General features: G+C 46.9%; 2 protein-coding genes across 6 annotated transcripts in view; one reads left to right on the plus strand and one right to left on the minus strand.

Moving 5' to 3' along the window:
- The window catches only part of LOC139059109 (uncharacterized), a 961,629-nt gene that overhangs the window by 116,072 nt on the left and 825,699 nt on the right, over window positions 1-19,858 (minus strand). The window lies entirely within an intron of this gene.
- Window positions 1-19,858, plus strand: part of Dfd (homeotic protein deformed) — a 40,939-nt gene that overhangs the window by 6,541 nt on the left and 14,540 nt on the right. The gene's annotated exons all lie outside the window — the stretch shown is intronic.

Raw genomic sequence — 19,858 nt, forward strand, 5'->3', positions numbered from 1 at the left:
GATTCACTGTAAAATTAAGTCTCGCACTTTTATATCGCACAATACGACGTGTTTACTACATGAAAGGCGTCGAAGTTTCGGAGTTAATTGAAACCAAACGAGCGGAGTGACACGTTTCTCCGACCAGCGGTCACAGCGCACTGCCTGCTCTCGCGACCAAGAAATAGTGCGCCACCTATACCGGAAGCACAAAGGCACGCAATTCATTCATTTTTCAAGTCATTTGGCGTAAACTTGCGTCCACAACTCGTGGTTCGAACTTATCGAGTATAGAAACTTATTCCGTAGAAAGCGTAGCAGACGAAAAACAACTGCACTGAGAAACGCGCGGAGTGAGGAACGGGTGGCCGGGCGCACTAAACTAGCGTTGCTTCCGCAGCGTTGCCTGATATATATGAAACTAGAATATACCACTTCCCGATGGTGTGAGAACTCGCCTATAGGGCTTCGCTGTCATTGATGTATCGGTTGCTCAAACTGGCACACGAACGCTAATATTTTCTTTCTTTTTTTTTTCTCATACGAAAGATGTAATTCGAATACGCATGTACGGCTTAGTGCTTCTGCCCGCAAGCAAACCAAAGCAAGTAGCACGCATGCTTCAGTGACCCGTCGAGTTCTTCGTCACAAAATATCCATGCAGGCAATGCCTTGCTCGAAGGGTGCATGCAGACGCTTTATATACGCCGAAAATGCCAAAAGGCGAACGCCTGAACACTGGAGAAGTTTCGTCGTTCATTTCCTTCGAACGAAATAAAAAAGTACAAAATGAGAAATAAAAAAGAAAGAGAGGCGCATACTCGGTCGCGTGCTGCTTCCTTCCTGCAAAATCCTTCGCGTGCCGCACTCCCGTAGTTCGGCCAGTCGCATATAGCGCGAATAGACGAGGAAAAGAAAACTCCCCTCCGAGCTCTTCAGCGCACGCATGCAGCCGGCTAGCGGGTGCGCGTTCTTTGCAAACGGACCTCCCGACCGTTCTCTTCTGCAGACCCCCTTTCCCCTCAAACTCCTTACTCACTCCGGCACCATCTAAATTTGAAGTCATCGCTAAAACGGGCCACCCGACTCCGTCGGGAGACGACCACGGTCTGCGCTGCCGTATAGCCGCGGTGTATGTATATACCGTCGGGCATGCTCGCGCGTTTTCAGCGCCTGGCCTCCGAGAGAACGGGCCGCCGATGCCTTCTTCTTTTCTTGCCGTTGCCGCGCAGAAGCAGCAGCGGCGGCGTCCCGATTTAGAACCCGCGCGCGTTAGTTCCTTTTAGCGGCGTTGGCCAACTGGCACAACAGCAACAAACAGCTTCGCGCCCAACCGGCCGGCGAACACGCACGTATACGTGGCCCGCCGTCCGTCAGGTGCTCGAGTTTTCAACGCGGGCTTCGAAACGAAAAAGCCCGCCCGGGCTGCGCGTCCACGCTTGTCAGAAGAGGCGCGCAGGCAATGAGTCGAAAGTTGCGCGTCAACCGAGAGCTTCTTCCACGTGCACGGCCTAAACGAGGCGATGAAGGCTGCTGTGCAGTATGTATGGGCTGGGTGTTCGATCTTCTTTTCTAAGCGCTAAACAAAGTTTTACTTGGGCTATAACGTCTACGCGTATTTGGAGTGTTTTTAAATACGCATCTCTAAAAGTCTAAATAGAAGTCTATTTAATGTCTCTTTAAAACAGTTTAACGACACGAGAGCCTCGTCAAGCTGTCATGGAGCGCAGGAGTCTATGCACCGCACAAAGCTTCTTGTTCGTAGCTGCTCTTTTAGATTTCCGACCGCCTTCGCGGATATGCAGCATCGTGATTGGTTAGAATTTTTCTCTTACGAAAAAAAAAGAAAGTCTTAAGTAGCGTCAGAGCTTTTTGGGAATACGCGGGCGCAGCTTCTTTTCAGGCAATAGTCCGCTGCGCCACAAAGCTCCGAAGCTGTACAGTCGGATGGATGACAATTTTCCTTTTCATGAACCCTCCTCCTCATTGCGGGCTTCCGCAGAACTCTTTTGCAATGGTATATATATATATATATATATATATATATATATATATATATATATATATATATATATATATATATATATATATATATATATATATATATAGCCTTGTCTTCCTCGCGAGGTTATAGAATGCCGCATGCCGAGTTCTAGCCGTTTCCAAAAGCTGTATATACACTGATTCCGTAACAAGTGCGACATCATTCTCCGCGCAACATGTGGGGATGACGCGTCACCTACGCAGCTGTTTCCATTGTGCGCACCCGGGTGTCATTCTGCTTCGAGGCTTTATTAGCGCGATGTCTGCAGTTCCAGTGGGGTGTACGCCAAAAGTGTCAATCAGAGGCGTGTATAATGTTCTGCCTCTGAGCAGCATCGGTAACGTATATATATGCACAGACCGTCGTAGTGGAATACGGCGTGTGAACTTACATTAGGTGCCTGCCTTCTTCGAAAACACTGCTGGCTTTAAGTATCTTGCGAGTACAGGGCAGTCGCACCGATATATGAGATTGAGTGTATATGACGTCCCAGTATTATACAGTGACAAGTCCGTACATTTTTGAGCCTGCACTGGCGTTTGCGCGCAATTGCAAACGCAGCCTACTATTGTGCGTACGAGTAACTTGTAACGAACGTTTACCTACAAATATTATGGAGTATAGTCGTTATTCAATGAAAGTTGCGGCTGCACAAGATGACGTCCTTATGGCGTATGACCAACTAGAGTTGGACGCGATATCAACTGACAGACTTCTTTCAGCTGCAGTTGCTTTATTCAGCAGCAAAGGGGTCAGCAGCAGAGTGATTGTAAATAACATTTTACTAAGGTCCATGTTTCCACTTTTTATTCACATTATTATGTCATACACGATAGCTCAAATGAACTATTCCGCACTCATGTAGGCCCACAAATATTTTTTTTTGTCTTCTCATGTGCGACACCTCACTTCTCCAAAAAATCATTAATGATATTTGACTGCGGCCCAGCATAATGTTTATCGAAGCTACGCGGTGTCTTCTTCAGTAAAACCATCGAATATATTTGTCAATAAACAGTTCGTGCATCACCGAACTGGGATAAATAAGGGTGCGGAAGACTCGAATGCGGCAGCGCAGCTTGACATAGTCTGGCATTTTTCGTTCGCGTTGGAATGCACAAATTTGACAGAGATACATGAGCGGCCATTATAGCACTGGGCTACCAGCTTGCTACTTATTAGCACTATCCAATTAACTTAAATGAACGCTTTCGTGCCCTGCCTGTGTAATACATTGAATTTCCTGTAACTCACCGCGCTAGCGTGTCTCAGCTCCGCTTATATGTATTTACGTTAGGTTGAGTTCGCAAATATTTTTGTTTGTAAGAACGACAGCTTATGAACTGTTTGTGAGCACGGACACACTGACATATATAGGGGACACATTGCAGAAATGTAGACTTACATCCACTCATTATACAACATTATACATTATATATTATACTCATTATATTGCTATTTCATGTGCTAATACGGCTGAACATCTTGCTGTAAACTTCGCTCCGCCTGGCGTGAATTTGCGTGGTCATTTAATTAACGGCGAGTCCAGCTTTTGACGTTATTTGAAAGCAAATACGCAGTCGAGAAAAGACACGTTGCACAAATAGAAAAAGAACTACAGCTTTTTGTGCTTAAGTATTTCATCTTTCGCGGGTACTATGCTTGCTTTACCGCATATGAAGTCCGATCTCGACGCATAACGACAATTTAGGCCATGCGAACACGTGAAGATGGCAACAATGTGTACGCGCATCGGTAAAAAGGCAACGGTATTTGGGGCGGAATTCACGAAGCTATTATTTCGTAAATGCTATTTGCCATTGGCCACCCACCTTCGCTAATGATATGTCCAACATGACGAGTGGCTTAAATTTTCTCCTACGAATAATTCTAGCGTACGAGGTTTACAGCAATGCGGGCCCAGTATTTCTAGCAAGGTAAACACCGAGCAAGAGCTTCAAGCACCCATAAAAATGTCGTCAATCGGGATTTCTCGCACGCCGTCCAAGAATGGTGATCCGTATTCACAAAAGCCACTTACGCTACGATTGTTCGTGTAAGTGCGAATTACAGCAAATCCGGATGCTGGACATATTATTAGCGAAGGTGGCCAGCCAATCGTAGATAGCACTCATGAACGCAAAGATGTGTGAATTCGGCTCCTTTATCGGTAAACGAGCGAAAGGTAACAGCTCTAACCCCCGTATTCAGAAATGCAACTTAAGTTCAAGCCCATGCTTGACTTGATCTAAGTGACGCCTATCGTGAACGCGCCGAAGGAAACGCAGTGAGCGTCTTTATGCACGTTATCGCCAGGCGTCATCTAAACCAAGTCAAGCATGGGCTTCGACTCAAGTTGCATTTCTGAATACGGGGGTAAGACGTTTCATTGGCGCGTTCCAACCGCGCATTGTATTCACGCGTTGTGATGACGCAAGCGCGTTCCGCTGCGAAGGAGATGCATTCGACGGGAGAAGGTGCGGGAGCGCGCGGTTGAAAAAATCGTGACATTCGCGTGTTCTGGAGTGATTTCCTCGCGCCCGGCGTCACTAAAATGGCGTGAAGAACTCTGCGGCACGCGACGATTTCACGCCTCCATTACACGTCTATTTAAACATCGCTCGCGGCCGTTACGTGTACACGCACGGACGAGCGACGCGTGTTGCTTGGTGGCTACGTCAGCCCGCGCGCACTTCTTTAGCGTAGCAAGATGAAAGTGGTAGAAAGAGTAATGGCTCCGGTGAGAACGAACACACGTACTTGAATGGCTTATTGAAACACGTGAGCCCCTGCTCCCGTCGTAAAGCCGCTTTATTCTTTTATCTCTCTCTCTCTCTCCTCCTCCTTGCTTAAATTGCACGCACGCTTGTATTAAGAGCAAACATGGAGCGCTATACGAGTACTTCCCGCAACTTCCCATCAGCGTAAGCGGAGCGGGGGGACGGCTTACCGGGACCCTCTGCTCCCCCCCCCCCCCCCCTAAAAAAGAAAGAACGAAAGAACGAATCTCGATCATCCTTATCGCTGTGGCGAGGATACGCGCGCCATCTCCCGCCGGATTAATGAGCCGGAGGCGCTCTAGCAGAAGGCCCGATCCCACGCCAGAGACCATTCCCGGAGGGGACCCGCGTAACACTATACACACGCGTGTATAGGTGCTTCCATGTATACACCTCTGCATGGAATCGCGCGTGCCACTGGGCTTTCTTTCTTTTTAACAAAAGTCGCGCATTGAAAGTGAGAAAGAAACGTGGCTGGCGGAGGGAGAAAGCAAAGTACAGACGATGAGAAGAGAGGAGGGGGAATTGGCCGCGGCGGCGTCCCCCCCTCCATCTCTCCCCCGTTGTCGAAATCGGCAATCACTTGGCACGCCATAAAGAACGGCCGTAAACACTCGTTTTCGGCCCGGGGGTGACACAAATTATTGCGGTCCGGCGGTGGCGGCGCGTCTGTCTGTATGTGCGTCGCCTGCGCGGCAAGCACTGTCCATTTGCTCGGAGGAGGATGCGGAGAGCGAAGGCATTGAGGGAGGCTCCCCACTTGTGCGAGACCGCAGTAATACGGCTCGCAGCGAGAGAATCATGCTCTCGTCTAGTATATGGCCGGGGGAAAAAAGAAGAGAAAGATCGCCTGACGAGGAGGTTCTTATGGAGTTCTCGAGCGAGAAGAGAGAGAGAGGAAAGGCTCAAAAGGAAGGTCATAGTCGGCGGCGAGCCCCGGGGTTCTAAAACGGTTTTCTTTCAGTCAGGCGAGGAGGAGGTCGCGCGCACGCGCCCTGCTTTTTCTTTCACGGTGCTGCCGCCGCGCGAACGCTCGCTCGCGCGCGCTCGTCGGCGGCGTGCGTGGTTCTCCTTTGGGCGCCCTCGGATATTTATGGGCCCGTTTGGCGGCGGCCGCCGTGGTGCCACTGATCGCTTGCCTGCCCGCCCGGCGTGGATGTCTGTCTGTCCTCCCTTTCGCCGACACGTGTAATGGTTAGGAATCGTGTCTGTTTGCTCGCTGTCCCGCCGAGCCACGTGCCTCAGTGGCAAATGGCTGTTTTATCGGTCTCTCTCTTTCTCGGCCACTCTCTCCTTCCTACCCCCCCTCCTTCCACCGCCACACACGGACATGCAGAGAGGGACCCCGTGTGGCCCCTTGTTATCGGCCGTGGGCGGCCGATCAGTCTCTTCGCCATAGAAGCGCGTCGCCCCTGTGTAGCAGGCTGTAAGTGCGTTCTCGCACAGAGGTTGTGTTGCTGCCAGCAGCTGTTGGCGAGTGTCGCAGTTTTGGACGACGCACGATTTCGCCGGATACGCCGGCAGGTTGTCGCTCGTGTTGCGTGTGCGTTGTGCGTGTATAACGGCTCTGCAACGACGGTGCAGTGGGCCTGTTTCTGTGGGAAATGTGTCGGCGTTGCGCGCGCGATACGCGGTGCACGCGTGTGTCGCGGCGACGGCGCGAGGTTATTGAGTGGCGTCGCGCAGGGAGCGGTGCCGCGGCTTCTCATTAACACCGCGCCACTCTGATGAGCTATTTCTAGCGCTTGCTGAGCGGGGCGCAGTATGCATCGCGCAGGACCTCGCTGCGAACGAGAGGCATGACACTTCGCACTGCGGTGAGCGCGGGCATTTATAACTCCGCATTGAAACGTACTCGTCGAGATTAACGCGTCAGACAACTTGGCTCCGTAAGTGATTATTCGGGCACTATTCGTTTCTTTAAATACGTTCAAAGGCGTTAGCTAAATGTATATGTTGGTGAAGACGGTCTATCGGCTGATGCGCTTAAGTAGAGTAAATCGTAGACTTGGTTTAGGCGTAGTATCGCATTAGTGCTGTCGTTTTCTCTCTCTCTCTCTCTCTTTTGTCATTGAGAGAGTAGGAATCCTTTGTAACGAGGCGGCACTGTGGGTTTCTGCTTAGTGGTTGGCTATTCACAATCCTTGCTAACGTTGCAAAGCGTCAAATAACCTACAAACTCATTCCAAGTTTCGGAACGGAAGGAGGGTTGCTGATGAAATTTCTTCTCCGATTAAACACTCTATACGCTACTTCCTCCGACGCCATCCTTCCACTTTCTGTCGTCTTCTTTTAATGGCAGATGTAAACCAATGTCAAGCCATAATGTCAAACAGCCTGTCGGAAGTGATGTGATGCGACTTATTGTGATGAAATTTGAAGTGTTGGTAACTTTTGTGTCGCCGGCTTCTCCAGAAACAAAAGATTGTCCAATGAGCAAATGATGACGAGATGTGGTGATAGATGAAAAAGGAAACAAACAAGCTTTCCAGCAATAAAGCACATTTTGTAACCACGCCTAAACAGTCAATACATAGAAAGAATAGACAGCACGTTCTGCATTTTGTACAAGTAAGCACAAATCTATCTCTTACGCACATAGAATGCTGCGACAAAACAGCAACACACAGTGACATACGAAGTATTAATATAGAGATATTTAATGTCACTTTCCGTAAAGGAAGTTATCAAAGCCTTCAGAGGTGATCGCTGTAATGATGCGTTATCCCATGGCCCAAACAACTGTTCAAGATGCTAGGCTAGGCTGAACGGACGATTATCAGGGGTCGTCGAAGTTGCCCTCAAAGCACTTTTTTTTTTCCTGTTCGAACATAGGACAACTTATCAGAATGTTTTCTACGTTATTCCATGAAAGACCTCGCGTGCAACTAGGCATAGCTGAACGACGTATACAATACATAAAGATGGTTGTGTACGCCACTTCCAACCTGAGTGGATGAACCATATATACAGTCTACGTCACGGCCAGTAGCAGCAGAGATAGGAAAGTATGCAGATGGTGGCCAAAGAAGAGCGTTCACAGAATTGGCATGAAATCGATAAACGTGTGTTATGGGCGTTCACAATTCTTTCGTTGTAACGTTAGAATCAGTCGTCGTGCATTAAGTTAGTGTGACAGGAACGGAACGATGTGTGTATACAGCGATTTCGTCGGCTTAAGTGTTTCGTGCAATACTGACAATTCCAGGAATCCATTGCAGCTTCGTTTGATGGCCTGAATATGCAGCTGTAGCTATGTTAAAGCAAATCTGATAAATCATAACTTCGTTTAGATCACGCGCGTCAAAGCGCTGCAAGTATTGAAAAACCGACTTTGAGTCTGTTTAAATAGACACCACAGCCAGTTTTACCTCCTGTGCTTGAATGAATTCAGTGGGCAATAGTATTGCATGGAGCTCTGCCACCATGATGATGTCCCAGGTGAAATGCGACAACTTCGACGTGTTCCGAGTAAATGAGTCGCAAACCTACTGCGATGATCGTGTAAGGGACATAAAGTTAACATTTTATCAAAAACAGCATTTTTTGTGCCCAGTCCGGCAATGTCGGAATTGATATGTAGGTGGAGGAAAAATCGACGGTGGACAACGTGAATCAACACTCCACTGCGCATGGTCTGGAATCGCGAACGAAAGACTGCCAGGTTATCTAGGAAGAAGTAGCTGTCGCGTCTTGTAAATGTGGCAGGTGTATTGCACACTTAGAAAAAAATGTCGAAGTTTGACTCAAGAAAAATGACTGTATGCTTCCGCTGCTCGAAGTGCCTAGGTGTGCGCACAGTTCGCACTATATACCTTCATGGCTAGACCGTCTGTATCGCAGATAATTAACATTCATGCAGAAGCTTTATCTCCCTGATTCCGTCCGCACGAACAACGGGGGTTGTACTCTAGTAACACATTGAGGTGACTTTCGTCATGCGCACTAATTCCAAGAACGTACCGTAAATTTTGAAAGGCTGCAGCCCATTGTCGACATTGTGGTGAATGAGTGAATATAGACTAAACGCTCGCATTTGGCTTTTGGATTTTTTGCTTATGAAGGCAATATACGTCCTCTGGAGTTCGTCCAGCGTCAAATCAGGTCAGTTCCGTACACTGTCGCGTTACGAGAAGGAGTCATGCTCGCACCATCCACGATCTCAATGGGCTGGGTGTTTTTCTAACAGGTGGTATGCATGCTGGTCACTCCTTAATGAACTGTTCCAACTTCTAACATCGGAATCTTCCTTGCTACATTACAGACTTTATGTTGCGCCTGTTCGTAGTATTCAGCGCAGATGAACGAGAAATGATCTCAATCATCGCGACACGCGCTTAACAAAATGCAAGCGCATTTCTTATTGGGTGGGTTGGTGAAACTTCACTATTAGAAGAGAAGCGCAATTAAGACACAAGCAAAAATGAAGTACTGACAGGAAGAGCGTGACTATAAGTTGTAATAGCTAATTAATAAATGCGCCATGTGGCGATAACCAAGGTCGAGTGACCAGGTGACCAGTGGTGCTGTCGTTACGCCGTCCTAATGACGTCGCATAAAAAATGGGGGAGCAGCTGTGCCAAATACGCCAAACTGCGCTGAGAGCGACCCTTTGCGCCATCCAGTGCCAAAACGGCAGTTTAGCAGAAAATTGCGCTGTGCCTGCGCCAAAGCATGCATAAAAGCTACCTTCCGTCGATGCTTCGCAGCTATCAAAACTGAAATCAAAATTAACAGCACGCTATCATCATCACCGTAGAAGGAAACGGAGGCCCGTCTATAGAGTGGGCCCGTCGGAGTCGTCCGGTTCGTCATTCGCAAATTTTTCTCTCACGGCGGTACAATATTATACCGCTGTACTGTTTTGCTGGCGCTTCATTTCGGTGTTCATCCAACCCTCGTGCTACGCTGAAGTTTGCCGGAGGAGGATGTCACATTTTAAGATTAAAGGTTAACTTTTTCGATGCTTATAGGTGATAGCGGGGCTTTGCAAAGGAGTCGCCGAGATCAGAATCGCACGTGGTCCATAGTTAAGAACGATATTAACGAATGTGGTACACAGCAAGAGTCGCCACTTTGATGGGCGCCGCCATGTTCGTTGACGTAAAGCTTTTGCATCGAGCTTCTGTCGCTGCGCTATTTCGACTAAATAGCGTCGCTGATACAAACGCAAAAGCGGATTTGCGTCTCGCGCATGCGCAGTGACGCTGCCACTTTTTAAAAACCCTTGCGGCCCCTATTCGAAAGTTTCCTAATGTGCATGGCATGACATGAGCATATTGCATCATGTCACGTTCAGTGGAGGCGCGCGCGTACGCGATCGGTCATGCGGTGAGCCTTAGCCCACAAACGGTGACTGTCGCGCTGTGTTGCATTCTGGGCTAATAAATGCGCATTTGTTGACGATCTGTCTGTGGTGCCTTCTCTGCGCCATATCGACGAACCCGGCCGTAGCTGCCTCTGTTTGTCACGGGGTGGAGGAGCGCCGCATCCTTTCCTGACCGCGCTTGCAGGGCAAGCTTCGCGCAAACCCGCATCCACAACATGTTGGCTACACCAGTCAATATTTTTCGTGGTATATGGTAAGCACACGTGCGTTGGACCCTGCGCCAAAAGTGTTTGCTGCTGCGCCAAATCGTCTTTTTACCTGCGCCAGGAACTGCGCCGAAAAGTAAAATGGCTGTTCCACCACTGATAACAAAAAGGCTCTGTAAATGCATGCCTTGCGCACTAAAAGTATGAAATACTGTACGAAAAACGACGAATGAGAAAAAAAAAACATGGCGCGCCTACACAAAGTTCTTCTTAAAGGAAGTGCTGTTGAACATAGTGAAACCATACATGAGATTAGCAGCAAGTCCTGGTTAAGAGCTCGCCGTGCGAACTTAAAAAAATTTGCGTACGATTGCCTTTGAAGTGAAATGTTGGATACCCAGCACTGCCATTGAGTTTGTGTGCGCGGGTGCAACGCGGATGTGCTAGCGGAGTAACAAATACTGTTATGGCGGGGGAAAGGCAGAGGATTCCATAAATATGGATATTTGAAGTGACAACGGAACGTCGCTGGAGCCCACGTTTCGACAAGGTTGGCTACAGCGAACTCTAGCTGTTCAGGGCTGCCTGTCACACACAGCGTGCGCGGCTGTAATGCACTATGGGCAACAAACGCTGAAATTTCGTCTGCCGACAGCAGCGACGCGTAACATGACTAGCAAGTGGAGGAAACAATGTACGGTATACAGCATGTTTCAGCGAACACTTTCAAAAATTTTTAAATGTTGCCTGTGGCAGATAGCTCAATTCTAGTTCATGAGGTGGTCTATACTCGAAGCGGCGGAGCCTACTTGCACTAAAAACGGAAATGTGTAGACGAATAATTAACGAAAATTCACTAATTAATTTTGAAACTAATTAAATTATGATCCATACTGCAGTTTAGAAATTCTAGCCGTGGAGTTCCCAAGGCGGATTCATTTGGAACGAATTCTCAGGATGACACTAGTTTCGAGATATTAATTCCCGAACTTTGCGGAGAAATGCACTGGCGTTCCATCTGCTTTATTAACAAAACGTCGTTTTATGCATTCAAGCACAACAGTAACTGGAATGCCAATACTCCGCGAAGTGAGGGAATATCTCGAAACTGATGTCACCCTGAGAATTCCTTCCTGGTGGACCCGCCTTGCGAACTCCAGGTCTCAAATTTGTAAATTGCAATGTGGGTCATAGTGTATTTAGTTCAAAAGTGAATTGGTTAGTTTTTGTTAAGTAGTCAATTGTGCATTTGCATTTGTTTTTTGCAAGTATGGTCTGCCGCTCCCAGTAGACCACCTCATGAACTAGAATTGTCCTATCTGCCACAGAAAACACTTACTCATTTTTGAAAGTGTTCACTAAATACCGTGTATAGCACGTGCAGCGATATCGCCTCGGCAAACTTGCCGTTCATATCGAGACCCGTGTGTCCAGCTTCTGACCTGACTAACCACCGGCGTGCCTTGGATTGCAGGAGCGAACGCGCTTCTCGCAACGTGCATGGCCATGGACACAGAGATTAGCTGGAGGCATCGGGCGAACGCAAGCGTTCATACAGGAGCGCGTATCTTATCGTTCAACATGTCGTGCCATTTTTGAGGCCTCGCCGTGCCGGACGGCGTCAGCATTTTGTGCGCACTTAAAGTGCCGTAGCGTCTCCTAGCCAGCGCTGATTCCCCACATAAATCTGCCGACGTATGCTGAAATGCACAGGAGCTGTACTTACAACATCACACATAACACAATTGTTTACTGCGATACGCCGGAGTTGCTACAGCCAGCTGTACTCTGCGATCAAGAGAAGGAAAAGATAGTGACATGGGACGACGAGAACAGAAAGTGGAGGCACAGGGTTTGTTGATGCAGGTGCTTAATCGATGCACGTGTTCACACTGCTTTGGATCCACATTCGTGCTGTGTAAGAATTGAAGTTGACTCCACGTGACGCCGACGTCCTGTCTAAGGTACATCGTAGGTGCCCGCATATACGACTTCTTCAAACAGTGGCCTTTTGAAATGTGAGTTGGAAATGCAGACAGCACATGTCGTTCACAAGCAAGCGGGGTGCGACAGTGCCATCCAGGAAGATGACTAAACTGACGAGCCTAGAGAACCCACAGCTTTCAAACAGGGACGTTTGCGAAAACATATACACGGATTAATCGGATACATCGGATCAAAACTCTAACTGGTTCTGTACAGCCGAGCTTGTGCATTTGCTTCTTATTAGGTATGCAAGACCATATATCGCCGAAAGTATACCTTCGCGAAGTTATGTTTGGACTATGAAACGCAAAGCAGCCACTGAGCAGGGGTATTTAGATATGGCTGATACTACGCGACAACTGACCATACAAGGATGCCTTCGCATGGCAAAAAAGAAAGGGGGGGATTACATGTCCAAACCACCATCTGATTATGAGGCACGTCGTTGTGGGGTGACTCCGGCATAATTTTGACCACCTATAGGGTTCTTTAACGTGTACCTAAATCTAAGCACACGGATGTTTTTCGCATTTCGCCCCCATTGAAATGGGGCCGCCGTGGCCAGGATTCGACACCGCGCCATCGTGCTTAGCAGCCCACATAGCCACTAAGTAACCACAGCAGGTGCCTTCGGCACAGCAGACAGCGAGGTTCTATCACTAAAACGGTGAATGGAAACAGACATGGCGAGTCCATACAAAGCTTTTTCTTCTTTTGGAAAGTTCAGTTGAACACTGTAAAACAGTACATAACATTTGCAGCAAGTCCTGGTTCAGAGCTCGCTGCGCGAACTTAGAAAATTCGCGTACGATTGCCTGTGAAGTGAAATGTTGGACGCCAGGCGCTGCGATTGCGTTTGCGTGCGCGGGTGCTTGAATAAGAGTGAATAAATGTTTGCAAACGTGCGAACACTTGAATGTAAAACGCATGTCTTGGTTATATAGTAGTGCTGACTGGAAACAGAAGCGAGCATCCTTTTTTTTTTTCTCGCACTGAACAGGGACTGACTTCACGAAGCTTTACGTTCGTAAGTAGTCTGCTACTGGCTGGTTGCATTCACTAATAATATGTCCAGCATCAGGATTGGCCGGCATATGCTCTTACGAAAAATTCTAGCGTAAGAGGTTCGTCTGAATACGTTCCCTGACGTCATTCTGACTCTCCTCGACCAGTATCCCTGACGTCATTCTGACTCTCCTCGACCAGTATCAACAAAAAGTCGAATGGACAGGGGCGCTTACGTATGAGAAGCTTTGTGAATTTGTCTCCTTGTATTTGTTTACTTACTTCTAGTTTACTTGTAGTTTACTTGTTTGCGTTAAGCACACGCAAACGTACACTACGAAATATTTCACCTGATGTCGAGTGCGCGCGACCAGATGCCTGCACTTAAGTGACGAATAACGTTCTTTACACGCCACAAAACTTGCAGGATAGGCTTAAATTATATCGCTTCTCTTGCCGAATGCGCGGTGTATATTGCTACAAAAGCCAAGGGGAACAGTTTACTAATATTCTGTCTTTTGCTTATTACATTATGATTGAGCTACTTACCTCATTTTCTACCCTTATGCTTGGTGATATTCGTTGTAGAAACGCTCTCATTGAATACATTCTGAATAAGTGGACATCAGTTCTAGGTATCGACATGTGTTAACTAAGCAGTTCTTACTGTTTAGTGGTTAGTAGCAGCAGTCGCCGGCATATTGTGGTGCCTGCTGTAGTAGTGAAGGGTATACCAGGCTGTGACAATGTTTTGGGAATGAAAGAGACTGAATTTGGCTGTTGTAGAGCCGTAAAAAGCAGTTACATAGAAGAGCTGTTTTAATGCAACTGATACTGCACTGTTGCAATGCTGTATACAACAGACCTTTATTTAACGTTGGTATATTTATCAGTTATTGTGTATAACTTCACATTTTATTTCCCTCTCTTGTTTATTTTGTAACGGACAACTCTCTCTAATGCTGAAATGCCTCGAAGCTATTTTGTCTTTAACTGGAAGCCTTTCCCTCTAAAAGGTTTCGATGAGCTTATACAGCGTTCATGACTTGACCTTTATTATGAATAGCAAAATCAAAGTTTGATTGGAAATCAACCTGACGTTAATCTCTGACCGGTAAGAGACACCTATAGTCGGATACAACTTTAGAAAAAAGGGGGCGTTTACTCCTCCGAGGCGGATGCACACGACATCCACCAATGGGCGTGCACTCTGGACCGACGTCATGCGCCGGACGGCCGGTGACTTCACCGTTTCGGCCATCTGGGCGGGGCCTCCCCTTTTTTCTAAAGTTGTATCCATAGGTTGAAAAATCTGCCGTGTAAATGTGATATTTCGCGTTGCTTTTATAATTCTATGAAGCTGCATTTGTAGTACCAATCAACCATGTGCGCACAATTTTATTCGCGCCGTGGAACCACCTCTCTTGAGAAGCGAACTGGTTCATTTCGATTCCTAAACATGATCCGGCGCCATATGAAATACTGCATTATGATGAAGAAGGTGACATCACAACAGCTGTCGCCCTCTTCATTCTTGTATCCTATATACTTCGTCATGCACAACGGCGTTAACTATATTTGCTTTTTGCTGATCAGCCTGTGAACATGCTCTTGTGCTCAGTTGTGCAACATTTGTTAGTGATAGCTTTCACATTAACTTCCGCAGTATCTCTCATCCTGACGCATAATCGAGACTGCGAAAGAAGACGAATCGCTTAAACAAAAAAGAGACACCGCGTCGTTGTCTCTTAGTGTAGGAACGCAAGGCTTATCAATGTACGCAGCACTTGTGACGGTGCCCAGAAAAGCTATACAGTAAAACATTTATGATAATCAAGCGACAGACAGCGTCAGGGCGATTTGCCCATTTAGAATTACGTAATATGTCTGCGTCAACAAGCTCACCTAAAAGGAATGCCAGATTTATGAGACGAGCATAACTATCGCTGTAGAAGCACAAGTTGTGAGAACCTGTAGTAAAACTTTCGTTTGAGCCAGTTGGCTCGTAAATGTATAAAAACGCAGCCCGTCTGGGACAAAGACAAGTAGTGACACAAAGCTATACATCACAAGCGCTGGGGTGCAGCTTTGTGCTTCTTCTTGTCCTTATCTCAGTCGCGCTGCCTTTTTATCCGATTGTGAGAACCGACTTGGTTAAGTGCTACGGTGAGGCGTCCATTCTAGAGTCAGAACATTACAATCGCACGGCGCTGTTCGAATCGGGGTTGTTCTTTGGCATGAGATGTGCAGAACACTGCCCGAAGAAAAATGCAATGTAACCTACCATGGGTCACCATTTTGGGCATGCTTCCAGAGCGCCCTTGCGCTGTCAGCCAATCGTTTCGGTCTACAGCGCTTTCGGTGACTCGGGGGCGGTGACTTTTGTCGCTCGTCTTGGAATAATGTGGGGGCACAGCCGCCTGGCGTACACGCCTGTCGTGTCCGTCACCCAGCTTGCCGTGGTGCCAGTTATGCATAACTTAGGCAGTTCAGCCGACTATCCCTGCATCTGCGCAACATAACATCTTCTATCCAGGACGCAATAGGTCTGTGGTGTGGGACTCATACGCAGAGGTGATTTTTTTTTATTTCGTTGGGAAAACGCATTGGGCAAGTTTCGAACGTCTTGCCACGCAAGCCCAGCTGCATAATGGCCGGACGAGTCTGTCGACATCAGTAAAAATCGCGTGTTTGTACGTTAAGGCGGGTAGCACTGCTGCATGGTTAATGACGCCTTGTCACGCATAATTAACTCATTACTATCGTATAGCAAATATGAAGGTACAGCGATCAGCATTCGTTTCGCGTTGCACATTTGTCGTTATTGCATTTCGAGGTCACGGTGTCGGTGAGAAAGATGCAAATGTTACGATCAAGAGCTGATTCTGAGAGGCTAAAAATGTAAAAATGCGTGCGAAATCAATGGAAGCTGTCGTAGTAGGCATGCCAGTATAGATAATAATGCTTTTCAAGCGTAAAGGCATATTTGAAAACCCGCCATTGCATACAAATTTCTCAGTCGACGATTATGATGTTCAACCGCGTGTGTGAATTGGCGTTCAAGAAGAAGTGGCCTTGCTATACAAAGTTTTTGATCAGCCAGTGTAATTTTAGGTTAAAAGCTCCACAAGCGCTATGCAGCCTTGGAGAACTGAAACGTCATTAAGTTGTTGCTAGTTGCCAATGCGGTGTCTGTGCTCAATTTCATAACTTTGGACACAAATTATTTTTAAATTTCATAATCAGAATGTGTGTAATTTCTGTCACAGCACTGCACGTTACTGGGTCAAGAGGTTGGTCCAACTGTGTAGGTAACGGCTCCTGAAAGCTTACAGAACGATATGGCCGAGTAACATCTTGATGATTTGATTTTTCTGAAGTTTAGGAAGTTTGGCAGATCGCATTTAGTGCCGCATGTTAACACGTGCTGGTTACTGCATCTAATGTCGAGAGATGGATTTCCAAGGACCCTGTCGGCTGGTTAACTGCGCACGTGCCCGCGCGTGTGCTGTGATGAACAAAAGGATGCTAATTGAATAAACGTCAAACGAGTGGTTTTCTTGGGAAGCGCGGCCTCTCCTAGTTTTATAGTTCTGCATCAGGTCATTTTACTCACTCTTGCACTGGGTTTGGGTTTGGGAGCTAGAGACAGTGCCAAGATGGAGGGCGCGCTCCCCAAAGCTGAGAGGCGCAGAAAATAAATATAAGAAGAATTAAGGTTTTTTAAGTGTGTGTATGACTGGCTGCTGTCACCATTGTTGATTTATAGGTGGGCGGACAGCAAACGATACGACTGCTTTTTACAGGCTCAAGCCGAGGTGTAAATTCCACTTTGTCTAATGAGAAGCTTACCACCTATTTTGGGAGATCGACGTGTTATAACAAGCTTGGTCACTGGAGCACTCCTCCGCTGCATGATCCAGCATAGTGTTTATTGTTTCAATCGTTAAAGCATAAAAGCATTGAAGTAGTTTTTCCCTAGAAAAAGTTGCGCATTTCTTACAAACACCTGAGTTTTAAATAGCCGAGTGAGTCAGATTCCGTTGGTCCACGCGCAATGTTCTGTTAGAATGCTCAAAGCACCGCAACATTCAGTGCGTCCGAGAGCTGCTCAGAATGGTTCTCTAAATCAGCTGTAATGTCTCTGTGTATGCTCAAGGTGTAGAAATACATGTGCTCATGTTCCAGAATGCATAGCAAATTATGGTGCATGCACAGTCTCTTTAAACGTGGGCTAGATATACAGAAATATCTTTAAATGTGATGCGTTGCATATCTTCAACACCATGGCCACAAAGATTTGTCAAGCTAGGCTGCTACAGATCTGATACAGAGACCTGTTTACATTAATGTCTCACGGGCTTAATTGGAGCTTGCGTTCCGACACAGCTTGTCAGCAATTAGGTGCATAAACATCAAGATTGCATGGCAATGAAGTTGTAACCTTTGTGGTGGGTTAACAACATTCCGTGAAATTACTCGAAAGTAAGCAAAATTGTACGCATCGCTGTTAATTGTAAAGTATTTAATTACCTCTTTCTGGGAGCTTCGCTTCACATAGATTCCGTCACTTGCGTTGGATGTGCATAATCTTTTTAACACTTCATACTAGGGAACAATTGGTTAGTGAGAAGATGAATGTACACCTGTTTCTGACTTCAAAGAGAGATATCACCTGGAAATAATTAAAGAAGCAGTACATATATTGAAAAATTCATGTTATTGGGCAGACATGAAATTTCGACTATTTTCGACTGCCACAGCAAGCCTGCCGAATGTCAGTTTGAGGCAGTGTCGTGTCGGGGCATAATGATGCAAATTCCGAAAAGATAATGGGTGCTTCGGTAGCGCAGGTATTGTACATGTAAAACAAATGAACTAAGAAATCAACATGCCCCGAATACTCATTCACTAAGATAAGTATAAGCGAGTATAAGCTTGGTGACAGAATTCATATAGCCCCCTCCCCCCTCCCATGTTAGGGCAGGTCAATCAAAGCTTTATGCTTCACTAATTATCACGCAGTCGCGTACGAGGACAGGTGCTTTAGGAAGCGAAGAAATGGCCTAACGCTGCTCTTAAACGCAACGTTTCTTTTTCTTCTTCTTTTTTTTTTTGCTCTTAACGAGAAAACGAAAGTGAGGCTTTACATGAAAATTGGACACCTATTAGTGGGCACGACTGTATGCGGCCATTAAATCTAAGCAGTAGCACGTTGACTGCGTGATAGATGTCAACGCAAAAAAATAAGTGGGCACGACGAGAGCTGACTATCAAACCAATGTTAATTGAAGAAGTGTCAAACTGAAAATCACTCTGACAGCTTATGCGCAAAAGCGACATAACAAGTAACAATTATTTGCGCAATAATCACCGTGTCTTGCACAACCCCTACACGTTAATGCTCAATCAGACGTAATTCACAGTATTTCACGTCTGCAGAGTGTCTGCATAATCTGGTGCTCGCAAAAAAGCAGTGGTGTGTGTGTGTGTGTGTGTGTGTGTGTGTGTGTGTGTGTGTGAGAGAGAGAGAGAAGTTATGAGGGAAAGGCGAGGTCAGCTAGTCTGAGCCCGGTTGGCTACCCTGTACTTGGGAAGGGGAAAGGGGATTGAAAGAGGAGTAAGAAGAATTAATCTCTCAGTATGCACTGTTGCACACACAAGTGTTCATCGCTGAGTGAGCCACACACAGGCGGTCATACAGGCTGGTGCATTTCAAGAAGCACAACAGCGCCTTTGTGGCCTTGCACATAGCAGACGCACCAGGCCACAGGCCATGATCTTCTCTGTAAAAGGACACTCGTCTAAGTGCCCCAAAGCTGCCCGTAGGGCACTCCTCTCGTCTTCCTCTTCGTCTTCGTAAATGTTGGATAGTTTGTGCGACACCACATGTGCAGCAGTTTGGACTGTCCGCCATTCCAGTTAGGAATGAGTAGACGTTTGTGAAATAAACTACTCGGAAGCGGCACAGTAGCGTTTCTTCCTATCGCTTAAACCTAGGTAAAAGTTGTAATCTCATATGCGAGTCCATGGCATACAGTCGCCGGTCGGTGAACTCCGGTGTGTTCCATTTCTTTAGAGTAATGAGGTGCCACGCTGCCCTCATTTTCGACAGTGGTATCAATCTTCTTTCATATTCATCATGTGCCTCATGGGCAGCTTTGTCGGCACTTTCATTGCCAGTAATGTTGCAGTGCCCAGGTGGCCACTGAAATACAATGTCGTGGCCTCCGTCCACCGCTTGATGGAAGCGTAATCGTATCTACCAATTGTTCATGAGGGCTGCGCGGCGCCGAGTTGTCAAGATTGATTGCAGGGCTGCCTTCGAGTCACAGTTATTAGGTGATCGTTGTAGGCCAGTTATTTGGTGATTTTTGCTGCACATATAGCACTGCACTATGAAGGGCGGAAAGTTCGGATCCTGTCGATGATGTGACCTGGCTGATTTTGAACTTCTTGCATAATGATATCGACGGAATGACTGCTGCGCCAATAGAGACTGGTTAGAGCCGAAGAGCTTTCTGTACAA

Source organism: Dermacentor albipictus, chromosome 4 (assembly GCF_038994185.2).
Source record: "Dermacentor albipictus isolate Rhodes 1998 colony chromosome 4, USDA_Dalb.pri_finalv2, whole genome shotgun sequence".
NCBI classification, from domain to species: domain Eukaryota; kingdom Metazoa; phylum Arthropoda; class Arachnida; order Ixodida; family Ixodidae; genus Dermacentor; species Dermacentor albipictus.